Genomic DNA, 22,414 nt, shown 5'->3' on the forward strand with positions numbered 1-22,414 from the left:
ATCTTCAAAGAAGAAGACATGGCAGCCGACAATAACAACAATGCCAACAATGCAAGGAAGGTGCTGGGTGACTTTATTGCATCTATTCCCGACTTCTATGGGAGAAGCATCTCTATCCCTGCTATTGGAGCAAACAACTTTGAGCTTAAGCCTCAATTAGTTTCTCTAATGCAACAGAATTGCAAGTTCCATGGACTTCCATTGGAAGATCCTCATCAGTTTTTAGCTGAATTCTTGCAAATCTGTGACACTGTCAAGACTAACGGGGTTGACCCTGAGGTCTACAGACTTATGCTATTCCCTTTTGCTGTAAGAGACAGAGCTAGGATATGGTTGGACTCACAACCTAAAGAAAGCTTGAACTCTTGGGAAAAGCTAGTCAATGCCTTCTTGGCAAAGTTCTTTCCACCTCAAAAATTGAGTAAGCTTAGAGTGGAAGTCCAAACCTTCAGACAGAAGGAAGGTGAATCCCTCTATGAAGCTTGGGAAAGATACAAACAATTGATTAGAAAGTGTCCTTCTGACATGCTTTCTGAATGGAGCATCATAGGTATCTTTTATGATGGTCTGTCTGAACTGTCCAAGATGTCATTGGATAGCTCTGCTGGAGGATCTCTTCATCTGAAGAAGACGCCTGCAGAAGCTCAAGAACTCATTGAAATGGTTGCAAATAACCAATTCATGTACACCTCTGAAAGGAATCCTGTGAACAATGGGACGAATCAGAAGAAAGGAGTTCTTGAGATTGATACTCTGAATGCCATACTGGCTCAGAACAAAATATTGACTCAGCAAGTCAATATAATTTCTCAAAGTCTGTCTGGAATGCAAGCTGCACCAGGTAGTACTAAGGACGCTTCATCTGAAGAAGAAGCTTATGATCCTGAGAACCCTTCAATGGAAGAGGTGAATTACATGGGAGAACCCTATGGAAACACCTATAATCCTTCATGGAGAAATCATCCAAATCTATCATGGAAGGATCAATAGAGACCTCAACAAGGTTTCAAAAACAATAATGGTGGAAGAAACAGGTTTAGCAATGGCAAGCCTTTTCCATCATCTTCTCAACAACAGACAGAGAATTCTAAGCAGAGCCACTCTGACTTAGCAACCATGGTCTCTGATCTAATCAAAATCACTCAAAGTTTCATGACTGAAACAAGGTCCTCCATTAGGAATTTGGAGGCACAAGTGGGACAGCTGAGTAAGAAAGTTACTGAACTCCCTTCTAGTACTCTTCCAAGCAATACAGAAGAGAATCCAAAAGGAGAATGCAAGGCCATTAACATGACCCACATGGCCGAACTTGGAGAGGAGGAAGAGGCAGTGATCGCCACTGAGGAAGACCTCAATGGACGACCACTGGCCTCCAATGAGTTCCCTAATGAGGAACCATGGGAATCTGAGGCTCATAATGAGACCATAGAGATTCCATTGGATTTACTTCTGCCATTCATGAGCTTTGATGAGTATTCTTCCTCTGAAGAGGATGAAGATGTCACTGAAGAGCAAGTTGCTAAATACCTTGGAGCAATCATGAAACTAAATGACAAGTTATTTGGTAATGAGACTTGGGAGGATGAACCCCCTTTGCTCACCAAAGAACTGGATGACTTGACTAGGCAGAGATTACCTCAAAAGAGACAGGACCCTGGGAAGTTCTCAATACCTTGTACCATAGGCACCATGACCTTTAAGAAGGCTCTGTGTGACTTAGGGTCAAGTATAAACCTCATGCCTCTCTCTCTAATGGAGAAGCTAGGGATCTTTGAGGTACAAGCTGCAAGAATCTCACTAGAGATGGCAGACAATTTAAGAAAATAAGCTTATGGACTTGTAGAGGATGTTTTGGTAAAGGTTGAAGACCATTACATCCCTGCTGATTTCATAGTCCTAGAGACTGGGAAGTGCATGGATGAATCTATCATCCTTGGCAGACCCTTCCTAGCCACAGCAAAGGTTGCGATTGATGTTGATAGAGGAGAATTGATCATTCAAGTGAATGAAGAATCCTTAGTGTTTAAGGCTTGATAAACCCATATTTCATGGTTTATCTTGTGCTCAATTGAGTGGTTTTTATCTACTCTTTATCCACTTATTCATATTATTTGCATGTTTTACATTTTCCCTCCTAATTATGTGCTTTGATTGAAAACATGCTTCTTTGACCTTAATTTTATTAATATTAATTCTCCTTTTATACAATTAGATGCCTTGATATGTGTGTTAAGTGTTTTCAGAGATTACAAGGCAGGAATGGCTTAGAGGATGGAAAGGAAGCATGCAAAAGTGGAAGGAATACAAGAAGTTGGAGAAACTGCTAAGCTGTCCAGCCTGACCTCTTTGCACTCAAACAGCGATAACTTTAGCTACAGAGGTCCAAACGACGCGGTTCCAGTTGCGTTAGAAAGCTAAAGTCCGGGGCTTCGATTTGATATATAATTTGTCATAGCTGCCCTGACGCCAGGCAACGCGAATGCGTGAGTCACGCGGATGCGTGACCTGGTAGGAACGCAACCCGCGCGGCCGCGTGAGCCATGCGGCCGCGTCACTTTTCCGCGACCTGTACGGACCAGAAAGCGCTAGAAGTGACTTCTGGGCTGCTTTTGACCCAGTTTTCAGCCCAGAACACACATATTAGAGGCTATAAAGTAGGGGAATGCATGTATTCATAATTATTCATTCATAATTCACTCTCCATGATTTAGATTTAATTTTGAGAGAGGTTCTCTCCTCTCTCTCTTTAGGATTAGGATTTAGGATTTAGGACTTCTCTTAGTTTTAAGAGTAACTCTCAATCCCAAGTTCAATGTTTTTTTACTTTATATTTATTTCTTATTTTCAGATACTTCATTGCTTGTATTAGTTATGTTGCCTATTTGGCCTATGCCACTTTCATGATGATTTTCTTATTTAATGATATTTGAGGTATTTCTGTTTATGATTGTTTCTTTTTATTATCCCCAATCTGAAGATATTGTTATTCTAGTAGATTTATTTTTTCCCGTTTTGGCCTTGGTTAAATAATTGGTGACTCTTGAGTTATCAAACTCATTGTTAGTTGAGAATTAGAATTAATTCATCTACTTAACTTACCTTCATAGTTAGAGGTTAACAAAGTGGGAGAAAAATCCAATTCTCATCACAATTGATAAGGATAACTAGGATAGGACTTCTAGTTCTTACACCTTGCCAAGAGTTTATTTTACAGTCATTCATTTACTTTTATTGCTTTGAAAATATACCTGTGCCCACTGCCCAACTAACCTTTTACCTTAATCCAAAACCCCAAATACACTTTTTCATAACCAATAATAAGAACATACCTCCCTGCAATTCCTTGAGAAGACGACCCAAGGTTTAAACACTCGGTTATCAATATTAAAGGGGTTTGTTACTTGCGACAACCAAAACGTTTGTACGAAGGGATTTCTGTCGGTTTAGAAACTATATCTACAACGCGACTGTTTTTATGAAATTCTTTATTGGCAAAAATCCTAACGTCAATATGGCGCCGTTGCCGGGGAATTGCAAACGTGTGCCTTATTATTGGTTATTGTAAATATTTTTCAAAATAAAATTTCAGATTTTTATTTTAAAATTATTTTTTATCTTATCTTATCTTTTTCAAAAATCATATCTTTTTCAAAATATTTTCTTTTTATTAATTTTTGTTTTTATTTTCTCTTACTACCATGAACTCTCACCCATTTGGCTATGAGTCTGGTTACAATTATGTTGCAGGAAGAGGAGATTATAATGACAACATGCACCATGGTTGGAACAATCAAAGATGGGAGGAGCCACAAGGATTTGATCAACCCTCATGGCAACAACCACCTCCAATGGACTATCAACAACCATTCTGTGATGCATATCAAGGCAATGGCTATGGTGAGCACTCTTTTGATTATCAACAACCACCACCATATGCCTATGAACCCCCTCCTCAAATGACTTTAGACCACCATACTCACAAGCCCCTTTCCGCCATTCACCTCCATATGACCCTAACCCTCATCCACCATACCAACCACCTTATGAACCAAATGAACCCTCCTATCTACCCTAAACCTCCATGGAGAAAGCACTTGCCGATCTAAACTCTACTATACAAGCTCTCTTCACCCAAATCAGACCGCCAATTACCTTCAACAATCAACCCTCAAGCTCTAGTGCACTTCCTTGTCAACCACAGAATAATCTCTCCATCCCATCACCACCATCCATGGAAGAGCACTCACATCCATCAATCCAAGAGCAAGATGATCCCAATTATGCTATTGATATGGAACAGGAAAGAAGAAATCATCTTCGCGAATCCATACTTCATAAAGAGCTAGAGGAGGCCCTACGGGTAAAGGTAGGAGAGACCCTTGAAGATGAAAGAATAGTTGAAAGGAGTTGTCATAGAAAGAAAAACATCGAGGATGAGTACGATTTTATACTTAAACAACTGGACAAAGCAGCAATTTTTAAAAAGGAAGAAGTGGTTGCAGACTTAAGAGATGCTGTACCTCCATTGAAAAGTCCAGTCACAAAGCCTCCTTCCACGGTGTTTGATGTTGATGTTGAGAAGAGCGTACAACCTCCAAGACAGATCATGGTTGAAGATTTTGTAGAGGTTGATCAAGAGGTAGAAGTTGTCAAAGAGCACAAGGGAGTGGAGCTTGAAATCACCTTGCCAAAGTTATTGGAGACCCCTCCCCCTAAGTTGCCATCATCCTTCACAACATTCAAGTGGGTAAAATTCATATCCCTTAGCTTTCTAATTCCACTTGAATATGGGCTACTGGAGACGGATGGTCAACTTAGAGCTCTTTGTGGCATTAAGAGCAAGAGGAAGATGGTCAGTGGTAAGAATTGTCCTGCAAGGTTCATTATGGTTGGAAGCCTTAAGTTTAGACGCAAAGGTTGGTGTAAAGCTCAATTGAATGGGTCTAGGAAGCTGTTTGGTAGCTACAGTGAGAATTCAAATTACTTATCACCCGGCTGGAAAAATACAGATCATGACAAAAATGGGTGTAAAAACAAAGTTTGGAATCCTGGAATCTGCTCTGACAATTGTTACCCCGGGAACCTAAGAATCTGTTTGAAGCTTCTTAAGGGCTTTACATGCTTAGTTTGGGACCCCGGAGGTTACTGGAAGTACAAACACTGGTGGGGATTCCTGGATGAATACAAGCATAAGCCACCATAACAGGGAGCTCATCAAATGTCCAACTTAAGGACTTTAACTAAAAGTGCTAGGTGGGAGACAACCCACCATGGTATGATCGTTCATTTTTCATTTTTATTTAGTTTTATTTGCTTTTGAGTTTTATTTTATTTTATTATATTGAACCTGGAGTTTTGCATCACATTCATATTAACACTGTATTCTGCATTCTATTTCAAAAAAAAAATTGCTACGCGACACGACCGCATCAACAACGCGTCCGTGTCGCAAGGGGAGAAGAGAAAAATAAAAACGAACAGAGAGTCACGCTGGAACGTGGCTGGAGGCGTGCCAATGGCACAAATCAATCCACGCGACCGTGTCACTGACGCATCTGCGTCGCATGGGAATAATGGCCTCCCACGCGACCGCGTGACCCACGCGGCCGCGTGACCAAGATTTCGACGTCAAAGTGCTGCACACCTAAAAGTTATGAGAGAGTGGTGCTGGATTGGTGCTGAACGCATGATCCTTCCCATGCGGCCATGTGACCCACGCGACCGCGTCATATTCCTTTAAAGCCCACTCACGCGATCACATGCCCCATGCGATCGCGTCACCCAATATTTGGCACTAATAAGATTTTGAACAGAGAGTTGTGCGAGAGCGACGCTGCACTCGCGCCACTAGCACAAATCGAGTCATGCGATCGCATGACCCACGCGTCCGCGTCGCTTGACCTTATTGCGCACCACGCGACCGCGTCGCCAGCGTCGCACACCTTAACCTTATATGCCAAAATATTTTATCTTTTCTTCCCCAACCCTAATTTTTCCTCCCTCCTTTCTTATTTACTTCCTCTTCCCTTCTTTCCCTTCTCATTCTTCTTATTTTTCTTTTTATTTTATTTTAATTTGTTTGCATACTTTCATTCATTGCATTATTTTCATTGGTGTTGGAATTTTATTTGGGTCATTGTGGATTGTTGCAAAACTGTTTGGCAATTATATTTTTAAAGGGTTGCTTGCATGTTCACTTTAATACTTTCTATACCGTATTCACCATGCATGCTATGTGTTTGTGAAAAAGCCATATAGCATTATGCACTTCTCTATTTTACTTTATACTATTCAATGCTTGCTTTTCATAAACTCCCTTTACTATTTTATTAATTAAATATAATTGTTATTACAAACGTTATTGTTAGTTTCTTACGACTAACAATACATTAAAGCTTTTGATGCTTGATCTATGCTACTCATTCCCTTGCTGACATGCTAATAAACATCTTGCATCAAATACTCCCCATGCATTGCTATATTTCCATTGATGAACTGATCACATGGAATCGCGACCATGTCTTCCATTCACTATTTTCCTTACTTGGCATGCTATTTATTCGTACCGCCCTCCTCTTTGCTCTACACCTTTGACTTCATATCCCTTTCTCTTCTCCCTTTTTCAGGCTGGCCACCAGAACGGGTAAAGAGAAAGTCTCTACAAGAGAGCACCAGCTGAGGAACCACAACCCCCATCCACCTGCACATCTCAGCATGCACCGAGGACGGTGCAATCTTTAAGTGTGGGGAGGTCGATACCGACTTCCAGGGGTTAGTTACCTTCTTTTCAACACCAATACTCTATTTTCTTAATTTGTTAGTTGTTGCATTTACATGTTTGATTGCATATTTGTTTGATTTTTTGCATATTTTACCACTTGGTTAAAGTAATATTTTCTTTTTCAAGAAACCTTTTAAAAGTATTTCACTAATTTGAATAAAATTTTTGCTTACACTTGTTTGAAGAAATATTATATTGGAACATGGTTTAGAGCTCGAACACACATAACCTGTGAGATTTTTAAGCCTATTTGAATTGGTTGCATTTTTCAACCAATATTTTATTTTTGATGTGTGTTGTTCTCTCTAAAACTGTGATCTTTATCTTGCTTAATTCTATATTTCCATTTATTTGATGTATGCATGCACTTACATGATTGAGGCCTTTGTTTCACTGATCTTACATACCCATATGGCCTTACCTTTCATTATCCCTTGCAAACCAATGTTGAGCCTATTGTACCCCTTTGTTCTTTATTTTAGCACATCATTAACTCTAAGCGAAAAACAATAATGTCCTTAATTTGAATCCTTGGTTAGCTTAGACTAGTGAGAATGCTTATGAATTAAGTGTGGGAAAAAGTGGGTTTGGAAACATTTGGTTTGAGAATTGAGTATGTTAGAATTTTCTGAAAATGTGAAAGAAATGTTTAGGACATGTTCATGCATTCAATAAATTAATCATATGCATTGAGAAATATATATATATATATATATATATAAAAGAGCAAAATAAGTGAAAGGGGACAAAATGCCCCAAAGTAAGTGAAAGCAATGCATATGAGTTATACTTGAAATTAGAATGCATGAATATGTGGAAAACATGGTTAATGGATGGTTAGATGTTGTATTATGATTACATGGATTGTTTAAGTTAGGTGGGAAAGTTTAAGTTAATTAAGGATTCAGATTTTAGTCCACTTGGCCAAATACAATCCTACCTTGACCCTAACCCCATTACAACCCTTAAAAGACCTCTTGATATGTGTATTTATGCATTAAATTTATGTTGATTGTTAGATGAAGAGCAAGCCTTAGAAAGAAAGGTTAGTAGAGAATTGAGAGAATCGAACCTAAAACACTTGAGTGATTAGAGTGATATACACTACTAAGTGAGGGTTCGATGCTCGATTCTTTGTTCCCAGCTTTCATGAGCTATTTTCTTCTACAAGTCTGTTTGTACTTCATTTTTATGATTTGAATTAGTGAAATCCAGTTCATATTTATTCTTGGGGATTTATTTGCTTTTAACCAAGTAAGTAGAAACATTTTTCATTTAGTTGCATTCATAGTTGTATCTCATACATTCTATCATTCCTCTTCATCTTTATAGTTTCTCTTGAGCTTAGCATGAGGACATGCTAATCTTTAAGTGTGGGGAGGTTGATAAACCCATATTTCATGGTTTATCTTGTGCTTAATTGAGTGGTTTTTATCTACTCTTTACCCACTTATTCATACTATTTGCATGTTTTACATTTTCCCTCCTAATTATGTGCTTTGATTGAAAACATGCTTCTTTGACCTTAATTTTATTAATATTAATTCTTATTTTATACCATTAGATGCCTTGATATGTGTGTTAAGTGTTTTCAGAGATTACAAGGCAGGAATGGCTCAGAGGATGGAAAGGAAGCATGCAAAAGTGGAAGGAATACAAGAAGTTGGAGAAACTGCTAAGCTGTCCAGCCTGACCTCTTCGCACTCAAACAGCGATAACTTTAGCTACAGAGGTCCAAATGACGCGGTTCCAGTTGCGTTGGAAAGCTAACGTTCGAGGCTTCGATTTGATATATAATTTGCGATAGCTTCCCTGATGCCAGGCGACGCGAACGCGTGAGTCACGCGGATGCGTGACTTGGCAGGAACTCAACCCGCGCGGCCGCGTGAGCCATGCGGCCGCGTCACTTTTTCGCGACCTGTACGGACCAGAAAGCGCTGGAAGTGACTTCTGGGCTGCTTTTGACCCAGTTTTCAGCCCAGAACACACAGATTAGAGGCTATAAAGTAGGGGAATGCATGTATTCATAATTATTCACTCATAATTCACTTTCCATGATTTAGATTTACTTTTGAGAGAGGTTCTCTCCTCTCTTTCTTTAGGATTAGGATTTAGGATTTAGGACTTCTCTTAGTTTTAAGAGTGACTCTCAATCCCAGGTTCAATGTTCTTTTACTTTATATTTATTTCCTATTTTCAGATACTTCATTGCTTGTATTAGTTATGTTGCCTATTTGGCCTATGCCACTTTCATGATGATTTTCTTATTTAATGATATTTAAGGTATTTCAGTTTATGATTGTTTCTTTTTATTATCCCCAATCTGAAGATATTGTTATTCTAGTAGATTTATTTTTTTCCCTTTTGGCCTTGGTTAAATAATTGGTGACTCTTGAGTTATCAAACTCATTGTTAGTTGAAAATTAGAATTAATTCATCTACTTAACTTACCTTCATAGTTAGAGGTTAACAAAGTGGGAGAAAAATCCAATTCTCATCACAATTGATAAGGATAACTAGGATAGGACTTCTAGTTCTTACACCTTGCCAAGAGTTTATTTTACAGTCATTCATTTACTTTTATTGCTTTGAAAATATACATGTGCCCACTGCCCAACTAACCTTTTTACCTTAATCCTAAACCCCAAATACACTTTTTCATAACCAATAATAAGAACATACCTCCCTGCAATTCCTTGAGAAGACGACCCGAGGTTTAAATACTCGGTTATCAATTTTAAAGGGGTTTGTTACTTGTGACAACCAAAACGTTTGTACGAAGGGATTTCTGTCGGTTTAGAGACTATATCTACAACGCGACTGTTTTTATGAAATTCTTTACTGGCAAAAATCCTAACGTCAAGGCTCAAGGATATCCCTCTTATACCATGGAGAGGAAGCATGAAGAGCTACTCTCAAAACAGAGTCAAACAGAACCCCCACATTCAAACTCTAAGTTTGGTGTTGGGAGGTTCCAACATTGCTCTGAACATTTGTGAAGCTCCATGAGAGCCCACTGTCAAGCTACTGACATTAAAGAAGCGCTTGTTGGAAGGCAACCCAATGCTATGTTTATCTATTTTCCTTTGTTATTTTATGTTTTCTATAGGTTGATGATCATGGGAAGTCACAAAATCAATTGAAAAAGCAAAAACATAATGAAAAACAGAAAGAAAAATAGCACACCCTGGAGGAAAACCTTGCTGGCGTTTAAACGCCAGTAAGGGCAGCAAATGGGCATTTAACGCCCAGTCTGGCACCATTCTGGGTGTTTAACACCAGAAAGGGGCACCAGACTGGCGTTTAACGCCAGGAATAGGCATCAAGCTGACGTTAAACGCCAGAAGTGGGCACCAGCCTGGCGTTTAATGCCAGGATTGGCAGAAAGAGAAATTTTGCTCGCCACTTGGTGCAGGGATGAATTATCCTTGACACCTCAGGATCTGTGGACCCCACAGGATCCCCACCTACCCCACCACTCTCTCTTCTTCACCCATTCACCAATCACCTCAATACCTCTTCCCCAAAAACCCCTCACCTATCAAATCCCACTATTCTCTTCACCACTCACATCCATCCTTCATAAAACCCCACCTACCTCACCATTCAAATTCAAACCACTTTCCCTCCCAAACCCACCCATAATGGCTGAACCCTACCACTCTCTCCACCCCTATATAAACCCATCTTCACTCCTTCATTTTCACACAACCTAAACACTACTTCTCCCCCTTGGCCGAACCACAAAGCCTCCTCCATCTCCTCCATTTCTTCTTCTTCTACTCTCTTCTTTCTTCTTTTGCTCGAGGACGAGCAAACCTTCTAAGTTTGGTGTGGTAAAAGCATTGCTTTTTGTTTTTGCATAACCATTTATGGCACCTAAGGCCGGAGAAACCTCTAGAAAGAGGAAAGCAAAGGCAAAAGCTTCCACCTCCGAGTCATGGGAGATGGAGAGATTCATCTCAAGGGTGCATCAAGACCACTTCTATGAAGTTGTGGCCATGAAGAAGGTGATCCCCGAGGTCCCTTTCAAACTCAAAAAGAGTGAATATCCGAAGATCCGACATGAGATCCGAAGAAGAGGTTGGGAAGTTCTTACCAACCCCATTCAACAAGTCGGAATCTTAATGGTTCAAGAGTTCTATGCCAATGCATGGATCACCAAGAACCATGATCAAAGTGTGAACCCGGACCCAAAGAATTGGCTTACAATGGTTCGGGGGAAATGCTTAGATTTTTGTCCAGAAAATGTAAGGTTGGCATTCAACTTGCCCATGATGCAAGGAGATGAACACCCCTACACTAGAAGGGTCAACTTTGATCAAAGGTTGGACGAAGTCCTCATAGACATTTGTGAAGAGGGCGCTCAATGGAAGAGAGATTCAAGAGGGAAGACGGTTCAACTGAGAAGGCATGACCTCAAGCCCGTGGCTAGGGGATGGTTGGAGTTTATCCAACGCTCAATCATTCCCACTAGCAACCGGTCCGAAGTTACTATAGACCGGGCTATCATGATTCATAGCATCATGATTGGAGAAGAAGTAGAAGTTCATGAGGTTATAGCCCAAGAACTTTATAAGGTGGCGGACAAGTCCTCTACCTTGGCAAGGTTAGCCTTTTCTCATCTCATTTGTCACCTCTGTTATTCAGTTGGAATTGACATAGAGGGAGACATCTTCATTGATGAGGACAAGCCCATCACTAAGAAAAGGATGGAGCAAACAAGAGATCCCACTCATCATGAAATCCCTGAGATGCCTCAAGGGATGCACTTTCCTCCACAAAACTATTAGGAGCAAATCAACACCTCCCTAGGAGAATTGAGTTCCAACATGGGACAACTAAGGGTGGAGCACCAAGAACATTCCATCCTCCTCCATGAAATTAGAGAAGATCAAAGAATCATGAGAGAGGTGCAACAAAGGCAAGGAAGAGACATTGAGGATCTCAAGCACTCCATAAGATCTTCAAGAGGAAGAATAAGCCGCCATCACTAAGGTGGACCCGTTCTTTAATCTCCTTGTTCTTTATTTTTCTGTTTTTCGAATTTTCATGCTTATGTTTATCTATGTTTGTGTCTTAGTGTCTATGCCTTAAAGTTATGAATGTCCTATGAATCCATCACCTTTCTTAAATGAAAAATGTTCTTAATTGAAAAAGAGAAGAATTGCATGAATTTTAAATTTTATAACAGATTAATTATTTTGATGTGGTGGCAATACTTTTGGTTTCTGAATGTATGCTTGAACAGTGCATATGTCTTTTGAATTTGTTGTTCATGAATGTTGACTCTTGAAAGAATGATGAAAAAAGGAGACATGTTACTGAGGATCTGAAAAATCATAAAAATGATTCTTGAAGCAAGAAAAAGCAGTGAATACAAAAAAAATGAAAAAAAGGGGAAAAAGAAAAAAAAAAGAAAAAAATAATGAAGTTGTGATCCAAGGCAAAAAGAGTGTGCTTAAGAACCATGGACACCTCTAATTGTGGACTCTAGCAAAGTTGAGTCACAATCTGAAAAGGTTCACCCAATTATGTGTCTGTGGCATGTATGTATCCGGTGGTAATACTGGAAGACAGAGTGCTTTGGGCCACAACCAAGACTCATAAAGTAGCTGTGTTCAAGAATCATCATACTTAACTAGGAGAATCAATAACACTATCTGGATTCTAAGTTCCTATAGAAGCCAATCATTCTGAATTTCAAAGGATAGAGTGAGATGCCAAAACTGTTCAGAGGCAAAAAGCTAAAAGCCCCGCTCATCTAATTAATACTGATCTTCATAGATGTTTTTGGAATTCATTTCATATTCTCTTCTCTTTATCTTATTTGATTTTCAGTTGCTTGGGGACAAGCAACAATTTAAGTTTGGTGTTGTGATGAGCGGATAATTTATACGCTTTTGGGCATTGTTTTTAGTATGTTTTTAGTATGTTTTAGTTAGTTTTTATGATATTTTTATTAGTTTTTAGTTAAAATTCACTTTTCTAGACTTTACTATGAGTTTGTGTGTTTTTCTGTGATTTCAGGTATTTTCTGGCTGAAATTGAGGGACCTGAGCAAAAATCTGATTCAGAGGCTGAAAAGGACTGCAGATGCTGTTGGATTCTGACCTCCCTGCACTCGAAGTGGTTTTTCTGGAGCTACAGAAACCCAATTAGAAAGTAGACATTCTGGGCTTTCCAGCAATGTATAATAGTCTATACTTTGCCCGAGATTTGATGGCCTAAACAGGCGTTTCAAGTCAGCTCAAGAATTCTGGCGTAAAACGCCGGAACTGGCACAAGAATGGGAGTTAAACGCCCAAACTGGCACAAAAGCTAGCGTTTAACTCCAAGAAAAGTCTCTACACATGAAAACTTCAATGCTCAGCCCAAGCACACACCATGTGGGCCCGGAAGTGGATTTTTATGTCATTTACTCATCTTTGTAAACCCTAAGCTACTAGTTCTCTACAAATAGGACCTTTTACTATTGTATTCTCATCTCGGTAGCTATCTTAGATCACGTTTTGGGGGCTGGCCTCACGGCCATGCCTAGACCTTGTTCTTATGTATTTTCAACGGTGGAGTTTCTACACACCATAGATTAAGGTGTGGAGCTCTGTTGTACCTCAAGTATTAATGCAATTACTATTGTTCTTCTATTCAATTCAGCTTGTTCTTGTTCTAAGATATCACTTGTTCCTCAACTTGATGAATGTGATGATCCGTGACACTCATCATCATTCTCACCTATGAACGTGTGCCTGACAACCACCTCCGTTCGACCTTAGATTGAGTGGATATCTCTTGGATCCCTTAATCGAAATCTTCGTGGTATAAGCTAGAATTGATGGCGGCATTCAAGAGAATCTGGAAGGTCTAAACCTTGTCTGTGGTATTCTGAGTAGGATTCAAGGATTGAATGACTGTGACGAGCTTCAAACTCCTGAAGGCTGGGCGTTAGTGACAGACGCAAAAGAATCACTGGATTCTATTCCAACCTGATTGAGAACCGACAGATGATTAGCCGTGCTGTGACAGAGCGCGTTGAACATTTTCACTGAGAGGACGGGACTGTAGCCATTGACAACGGTGATGCCCAACATACAGCTTGCCATGGAAAGGAGTAAGAAGGATTGGATGAAGACAGTAGGAAAGCAAAGAGACGGAAGGGACAAAGTATCTCGTTACACTTATCTGAAGTTCTCACCAATGAATTACATAAGTATCTCTATCTTTATTTTATGTTTTATTTATGCTTTATTCATAAATCATCCATAACCATTTGAATCTGCCTGACTGAGATTTACAAGATGACCATAGCTTGCTTCATACCAACAATCTCCGTGGGATCGACCCTTACTCGCGTAAGGTTTATTACTTGGACGACCCAGTGCACTTGCTGGTTAGTTGTGCGAAGTTGTGATAAAGAGTTGAGATTGCAATTGAGCGTACCATGTTGATGGCGCCATTGATGATTACAATTTCGTGCACCAGCTGGATAAAGAAAAGGCGCACACCAAAGGAGAAGTGCTCAACCAAGGAACGTAGCGCTCAATAAGAGAGCACCAGGGAAGAAAGATGCGCACCCAAAGGAAGTACACTTGGTGAGTGAACGGGATGCTCATTTTCTCAACGGAGCGCTCCACTGGGAGCATCAACAAGCATGCCCCTGATCCACTTCAAACAATTGCCACTTGGACCCACTTCATACGAGGCCAAACCAACAAAATCTCCAAAGAAAGCAGAGCCCAATTGACATCACTCAAAGGCACAAGGATCATCTAGAATAGGAATTTGGCATTTAATTGTAATTTGTTTTCAATTTCAATTTCATTTTCATTTCGTAAAAGCCTATATAAAGGCATCAGTTTCATTTTATTGGGGAGAACGGTTAGGCTCTAATAGAGAGCAGTAGGAGTAGGAGTAGAATAGCAAGCTCTCTTTTAATTTTTCCCTTTTGGAATTGGAGAATCAAGATCAGATTTGGGTTTTCTTTTCTTTTCTGTTTTCGTCTTCTTCCTTCTGCAATTTCTTCTTTTCTCTTTTGTTAAGATAACAATTGAGATTTAAGTTTCCATTCTATTTTGATTCTTCTGCACTTCTACATTTCTGTTTTGGTACTGAATTGATCTGTTTCTGAATTTCCTCATCTGAAGAGCTCTTTAGTTTACTGCACTTCACATTTTTCAGTTCTGTTTTAATTCCCAGCACCCAAATCCCTTTATTCTTCATGCAATTTAAGTTTCCTTGCACTTTAGATTCAGCAATTTAAATTCCTTGCACTTTAAGCTTTAGTCATTTACCTTTCTTGCAATTTAAGTTTCAGCTCTTTTGCTTTCTTGCACTTTAAGTTTCTACAATTTACTTCTTCTGCACTTTTAATTCACTACAATTTACCTTCTGCTAGTTCAATTACACTCAATTCAACACTGTTAGCTTGACTAGACTAATCACCTCACTAAAGTTACTTGATCCATCAATCCCTGTGGGATCGACCTCACTCTTGTAAGTTATTACTACTTGATGCGATCCGGTACACTTGCCTGTGAGTTTGTGTGGAATCGTTTTTCCCTCATCACTGAGCTTTGATGAGATCCACGTGCCATGAAATTCCTTGGGCAAGGAACGCTAGCTAGGGGGTCCTCTCTGGGTGTTTCTACATTGGTCTCTGCTCTTTGGGCACTGGACGCCTAGGATGGGGCAGGAAGCTAGCGTTGGACGCCAGTTTTGGGCCTTCTAATCCGAAGTAAAGTATAAACTATTATATATTACTGGAAAGCTCTGGAAGTCAACTTTCCACAGCCGTTCAGGGCGCTTTATTGGACTTATGTAGCTCCCGAAATGCTCTTCCGATAGCAGGTAGGTCAAATCCGGACATCATCTGTAGTGCTTTCTCTGTCTCTAAATCAGACTTCTGCTCCAGCTCCTCAATTTCAGCCAGAAAAATCCTGAAATTGTCCAAAAACACAAAAACTCATAGCAGAATCCAAAAATGTGAATTTAACCCTAAAACCTATAAAAATTTAATAAAAACTATATGAAAATAATGTCAAAAAGCGTATAAAATATCTGCTCATCACAACACAAAACTTAAATCGTTGCTTATCCCCAAGAACCTAAAAACACAGTAGGATAAAAAAAGAAAATTAAGATACAATAAATTTCTAAGTTTCAAATGAAGCTTAGTTACAATCAGATGAGCGGGACTTTGTAGCTTTTTACTTCTGAATAGTTTTGGCATCTCACTATCCATTGAAACTCAGAGATGTTGGCATCCTTAGGAACTTAGAATCCAGATGATATTATTGACTTTCCGAGTTAAGCTTATTTTGATTCTTGAACACAACTTTCTGAGTCTTGGCTGTGACCCTAAGCACTCTATTTTTCAGTATTACCACCAGATACATTCATGCGACAGACACTTTAACTAGGTGAACCTTTTCAGATTGTGACTTAGCTTTGCTAGAGTCCCCAGATAGAGGTGTACAGAGTTCTTAAGCATACTCTTTTTGCTTTGAACCACGACTTTAACCGCTCAGTCTTAAGCTTTTCACTTGACACCTTCACGCCACAAGCACATGGTTAGGGACAACTTGTTTCAGCCGCTTAGGCCAGAATTTTATTCCTTTTTGCCCTCCTAACCACTGATTCTCAAAGCCTTAAGCCTTTTTACCTTTGCCTTTTGGTTTAAAGGGTTATTGGCTTTTTGCTCTTGCCTTTTGGTTTAAAGAGCTTTTGGCTTTTTCTGCTTGCTTTTTATTTTTTTTCTTTCTTTTTATTTATGTTTTTTCAAGCTTTTTCTTTTAGCTGCTTTTTCTTGCTTCAAGAATCAATTTTAGGTTTTTCAGATTATCAATAATATTTTTCCTTTTTCCTTATTATTTTAAGAGCCAACATTCTAAAATCACAACTTCAAATATGCATTGTTTAATCATACATTCAGAAAACAAAAGTAAATGACACCACATCAACATAATTAAACTAATCTTATTTTAAACTTGAAATTCATGTATCTATCAATAAAAATTTTTATTCAAGCAAGGTGAGAGATATATGGAACATTTTACAACTTAAAGACATCAAATGCAAATGATCATGTAACTAGAACAAGAGAATAAATAGATAAACAGACAGAAAATAGAAAAATAACAAGAAATGGGTGTAAAAGAGAACAAATCCACCTTTAATGGTGGCGTCTAGTACTCCTCCTTGAGGATTCAATGTGCTGCTTCATCTCTTCTATGTCATCCTTTTGCCTTTGTTGCTCTTCCCTCATAGCCCTTTGATCTTCCCTTATGACTTTTTAGTCTTCTCTTATTTCATTGAGGGTAGTGGCATGTCCTTGATTCTCCATCCTCAATTACTCCATGTTAGTGTTCAATTCTCCAAGAGAGGTTTGCCATTGATCCTAATAGCTTTGGGGAGGAAAATACATCCCTTGAGGCATCTCAGGGATCTCATACTGAGGCAGTTGCATAGGCTCTTATGCATGCTCTCTAGTTTGCTCCATTCACTTTTTAGTGATGGGCTTATCCTTCCCAATGGAGATATCTCCATTTATGACAATTCTAGTTGAATTGCATAAGTGACAGATAAGGTGTGGAAATTCCAACCTGGCATTGGTGTGAGGCTTCTCAGCTACCTTGTACAATTCTTAAGGAATCACCTCATGTACTTCCATCTCAGTTTCAATCATAATGGAATGAATCATGATGGCTCTGTCAATGGTCATTTCTGACCGATTGCTAGTAGGAATAATGGATCTTTGAATAAACTCTAACCATCCTCTAGCTATGGGCTTAAGGTCAACCTTTCTTAACTGAATGGGTTTGCCTTGGGAATCCCTTTTTCCACTGTGCACCTTCTACACAGATATCTGAGAGTACTTGATCTAATTTTTGATCATGGTTGACTCTCCTAGTGTAAAGATGAGGATCTCCTTGCATTAGAGGCAAGTAGAACGCCAACCTCGCACTTTTCAGGCTGAAATCTAAGATTCTTCCTCAGACCATGGTGATCCGATTCCTTGGATTTGGGTTTACACTAGTGTCATGGTTTTTGGTAACCCATGCATTAGCATAAAACTCTTGTACCATGAGAATTCCAACCTCTTGAATGGGATTGGTTAGGACTTTCCAACCTTTTCTCCGGATCTCTCTTTGGATTTCCGAATACTCATTCTTCTTAAGCATGAAATGGACCTCAGGGATCACTTTCTTCTCAACCACTACTTCATAGAAGTGATCTTGGTGGGCTTTGGTGATGAATCTCTCCATCTCTCAAGATTCAAAGGGATGGGCTACTTCCTTTCCTTTCCTCTTTCTAGAGGAGTCTCCAACCTTGGGTGCCATGAATGGTAATGGAAAGAAAAAAAGCTATGCTCTTCCAACACCAAACTTAAAACTTTGCTCATCCTCGAGCAAAAATAGAAGAATGGAGAAGAAGAAGAAGAAAATAGAGAGAGGGAGAGGGAGAGAGAGGGCTCGACCTTGTGGGGTGGAGAAGGTATGAGATGTGTGTGTATAAAGGGGGATGGAGAGGGGTATTTATAGGAGTAGGGAAGGTTAGGTTTCGACCATAGGTTGGGTGTTGGGTGGGAAATTCAATTTTGAAGTGGGTGGGGATAGGTGGGAGTTATGATGGTTTGGGGAAATGAAATGGATGTGATTGGGCTAGGGTTTTTGGCGAAGTTTGTATGGGGAAGTGGGAAAGTAAGTGGGGTAGGTAGGGTATGTGAAGATTCTATGGGACCCACAATTCCTAAGAGGCTAGGGAATTTAGATTCTCTACTTTTCTGCACTAGCATCTAAACGCCCAGGGGCTACTCCCTGGCTAGTGTTCAACACCAGCAATGCTCCCCTCTTGGGGCGTTGAACGCCCAGTGAGGGCTTCCTCACTGACGTTCAACTTTGACACTCTTTTCGGAGTGTTCTGTTTTCACTGTTGTGAATTTTGTCTCTTGATTGGATGTTACATATGATCATGACTCTAACAACTAAAAGAAAAACAAAATGAAAATAAATAGTTGATTAAAGTTGGGTTGCCTCCCAACAAGTGCTCTTTTAACGTCACTAGCTTGACCTTTAGTTCCTTACAGAGGTGAATATGGGCTCATATTTTCGCCCCTGACAATGAACTTTCTTTCTGTCCTATCATGAATGAGCTCTACATGCTCTAGAGATAGGACATGACTCATTATATGTAGTAAGGCTGGCTTCTTAGCGAAGACATCTCTCATACCGGGTGAGAGGCCTTCAGTAGGAACTATCTTGTCCCTCCAACCTTTAGGTACTTTCTTTTTAGTACCTTTGTGCTTAGAGCTTGTTGATGGCTGCCCAACACCAAACTTAGAATTGATGTCTGGGGGCTCTGCAGAGCTCTGCACAGAAAGAGAGGGTTGGCACCCTAGGTGTTGCACTGTTATCTCTCTTTTAGAGGGAGAATTGGAGTGAGGCATCTTGAATAAGATGTGGTCCTCCCCTAACTTTAGGGTTAGTTCTCCCTTAGCCATATAAATGATAGCATTAGTTGTGGCTAGGAAAGGTCTTCCAAGGTTGACACAGTCATCCTCATCTTCTCCTATGTCAAAGACTATAAAGTTTGTAAGGATGTAGTGGTTTTCAACTTTAACCAAGACATCCTCTACTAAGCCATATGGCTTCTTTATTGTCTTGTCTACCGTCTCTAATGAGACGTGTGCAGCTTGCACCTCAAGTATGCCCAGCTTCTCCATTACAGAGAGTGGCATGAGGTTAATACTTAACCCTAGGTCATACAGAGCCTTTTCAAAGGTCATAGTGCCTATGATGCAAGCAATGGAGGTTCTTCCTCTAGAGGCTTTGTACCAAATAACTTGGTATTCAGCTTTATTAGAGCTCCTAGGAAATGAGAAACTTGCTCTTCCCTAGTGTCTTTATCCTCATCTGAGGATGAGTAGTCATCAGAACTCATCCACTATAGAAGTGCATTCAAAGAAACCTATATAATCTTTATGGTTTCCTTTGGTTCTGAGATAGAGGGTTCTTGAGTGGGCTTTAAGCACTCAAAGGGTGTGCTTTGGCTGGCATTCAGCGCCAGCTCTGTCAGCTTATTGGGCATTGAACACCCTAGCTGTCCACCCTGACTGGCGTTAAACGCCAGTCCCTCTAGCATTCTGGGAGTTGAACGCCCAGCAGAGATGTCCTTACTGGTGTTCAATGCCAGCTTCCCTAGGGTGGTGGGTGTTGAACACCCAATGAGGGGTTCTTCACTGGCGTTCAATGCCAGAATGGCTACCTGGTTGGGCGTTGAACGCCCGGTGAGGGGTTCCTCACTAGCATTTAGCGCCAGAAAGCCTTTCTGTGTGGGCATTGAATGCGCAGTGAAGGCTTTTTTACTGGCGTCCAATGCCTTTCCATTCTCCTCTAATTCGGCCTCTACCTCCATGGTTATGGCCTTGTACTCTTCTTTGGGATTCACCTCAGTGTTACAGGGAAGAGTGTCTGGAGGAGTCTCGGGGATCCTCTTGCTCAGTTGACTAACCTGTATCTCCAAATTTCTAATAGAGGACCTTGTTTCATTAATGAAACTATGGATGGTCTTAGTGAGGTTGGAAACCATAATGGCTAAGTCAGAAAGGTTCTGATTAGAGGTTTCCATGTTTCCTTGAAAAGATGGGAATGACGATTTGTTGTTGAACCTATTATGGTTCCTACCACCTTGGTTGAAACCTTGCTGAGGTTTCTGTTGATCCTTCCATGAGAGGTTAGGATGATTCCTCCATGAAGGGTTGTAAGTGTTTCCATAGCGCTCTCCCATGTAATTCACCTACTCCATGGTGGGTTGATCAGGATCATAAGCTTTTTCTTCCAGAGAAGATTCCTGATTACTGCCAGGTGTAGTTTGTATCCCAGTCAGATGCTCAGAGATCATGTTGACCTGTTGGGTCAGAATCTTATTCTGAGCTAGGATGGCATTCAGAGTCTCAACTTTATATACTATTTTCTTCTGAGAGATTCCATGGTTTACAGGGTTTTTTTAGAAGTGTACATGAACTGGTTGTTAGCAACCATTTCAACGAGTTCCCTTGATTTTGCAGGTGTTTTCTTCAAGTGGAGAGATCCACCTGCAGAGATCTCCAATGAAATTTTGGACAATTCAGATAAACCATCATAGAACACGACTATGATGGACCATTCTGAAAGCATGTCAGGAGGACATCTCTTGATCAGTTGCTTGTATCTTTTCTAAGCTTTATAGAGGGATTCACCTTCTCTTTGTTTGAAGGTTTGAACTTCCACTCTAATTTTTCTTATCCTTTTAGGGGGAAAGAACTTAGCCAGAAAAGCATTAACCAGCTTTTCCCAAGAGTTAAGATCTAGGTTGGACTTCCAACCATAGCTTAGCTCTGTCTCTTACTGCAAAGGGAAAGAGCATAAGCTTATAAACCTCAGGATTTACTCCATTGGTTTTTACAGTATCACAGATCTGTAAGAATTTTGCTAAAAACTGATGTGGATCTTCCATTGGAAGTCCATCGAATTTGCAGTTCTGCTGCAAAAGAGAGACTAACTAAGGTTTAAGCCCAAAATTGTTAGCTACAATGGCAGGTATAGCAATGCTTCTGCCATAAAAGTCAAAGGTAGGCATGGTGAAGTCACCAAGGACCTTTCTTGGCTCCTCTTGTGGTTCGGCCATGTCTCCTTGTTCTTGTTCAAAACTTTCTAAAAGGTCTCTTCCGGAGTGTTGTGCTTTAGCTTGTTGTAAACGCCTCCTTAAAGTCTTCTCAGGTTCAGGATCAGGAGTCAAGAGGGCTTCTTTATCCATGTTCCTGGTCATAAACAAAAAGAAAAGAAAAGAAAGATGGAAAAGAAGAAAGCTTTTTATGCCAATTGGCAAGAAGCTCCTCCTTAAAGTCAGAAGTGAAGAAAGAAGAAGAAGAAAGGAAAGAAATAAAAGAAGTAGAAGAAGAATACCTTGAAAAGAGAAGATAAGAATAAATAAAAGAAGATAGAAGATGAGAAGAAAGAATAGAGAGGGGAGTAGAGTTGAATAATATAGATGTGACAAGAATAGCAGTATAAATAGAAAGAGTAAATAAGAATTAAAATATTTTTATTTATTTATTTATTTATTTAATGAATTTTTTAAGTTTATGGTTAATAATTTAAAAATATTTTAAAATTGGTAAGTGAATTTTTGAAAATAGAAGAGAGAGAGAAGAGGAAGAAGTTTTCGAAAATTAAGAGAGAAGAGAGTTAGTTAGGTAGTTTTGAAAAACAAGAAAGAGAAGAAGATAAGTAATTTTCGAAAATTAAGAGAGAGAAAAGTTAGTTAGGTAGTTTTGAAAAAGAAGAGAGAGAAGATGGAGATATTTTTTTCGAAAATTAAGGAATAGAGGAGTTAGTTAGGAAGCTTTGAAAAAGAGGAGAGAAAAGATAAGATATTAATTAAGAAAATGTTTGAATTTAAAAATAAGATAGAAGATAAGATAAGAAAAGATTTAAATTTGAAATTAAAAAGATAAGATAAGAAATTAAAAAAGTTTTGAAAAACAATTTGAAAAAGATAAGATTTTAAAATTTGATTTTGAAAAAGATTTAATTTTGAAAATTTAAAATTTAAAAAAGATAAGATAAGATTTTTAAATTTTGCAAAAGATATGAT

At 39.4% G+C, this 22,414-nt stretch overlaps 1 non-coding gene across 1 annotated transcript; it reads right to left on the reverse strand.

Moving 5' to 3' along the window:
- Positions 1–423: 423 nt before the first annotated feature.
- Positions 424–531, reverse strand: LOC130951106 (small nucleolar RNA R71). The gene has a single exon (XR_009073836.1). It is a non-coding gene; the product is annotated as a small nucleolar RNA R71 (small nucleolar RNA).
- Between the last annotated feature and the right edge of the window lie 21,883 nt (positions 532–22,414).

This window comes from Arachis stenosperma, chromosome 1, assembly GCF_014773155.1.
Source record: "Arachis stenosperma cultivar V10309 chromosome 1, arast.V10309.gnm1.PFL2, whole genome shotgun sequence".
Classification (NCBI taxonomy): domain Eukaryota; kingdom Viridiplantae; phylum Streptophyta; class Magnoliopsida; order Fabales; family Fabaceae; genus Arachis; species Arachis stenosperma.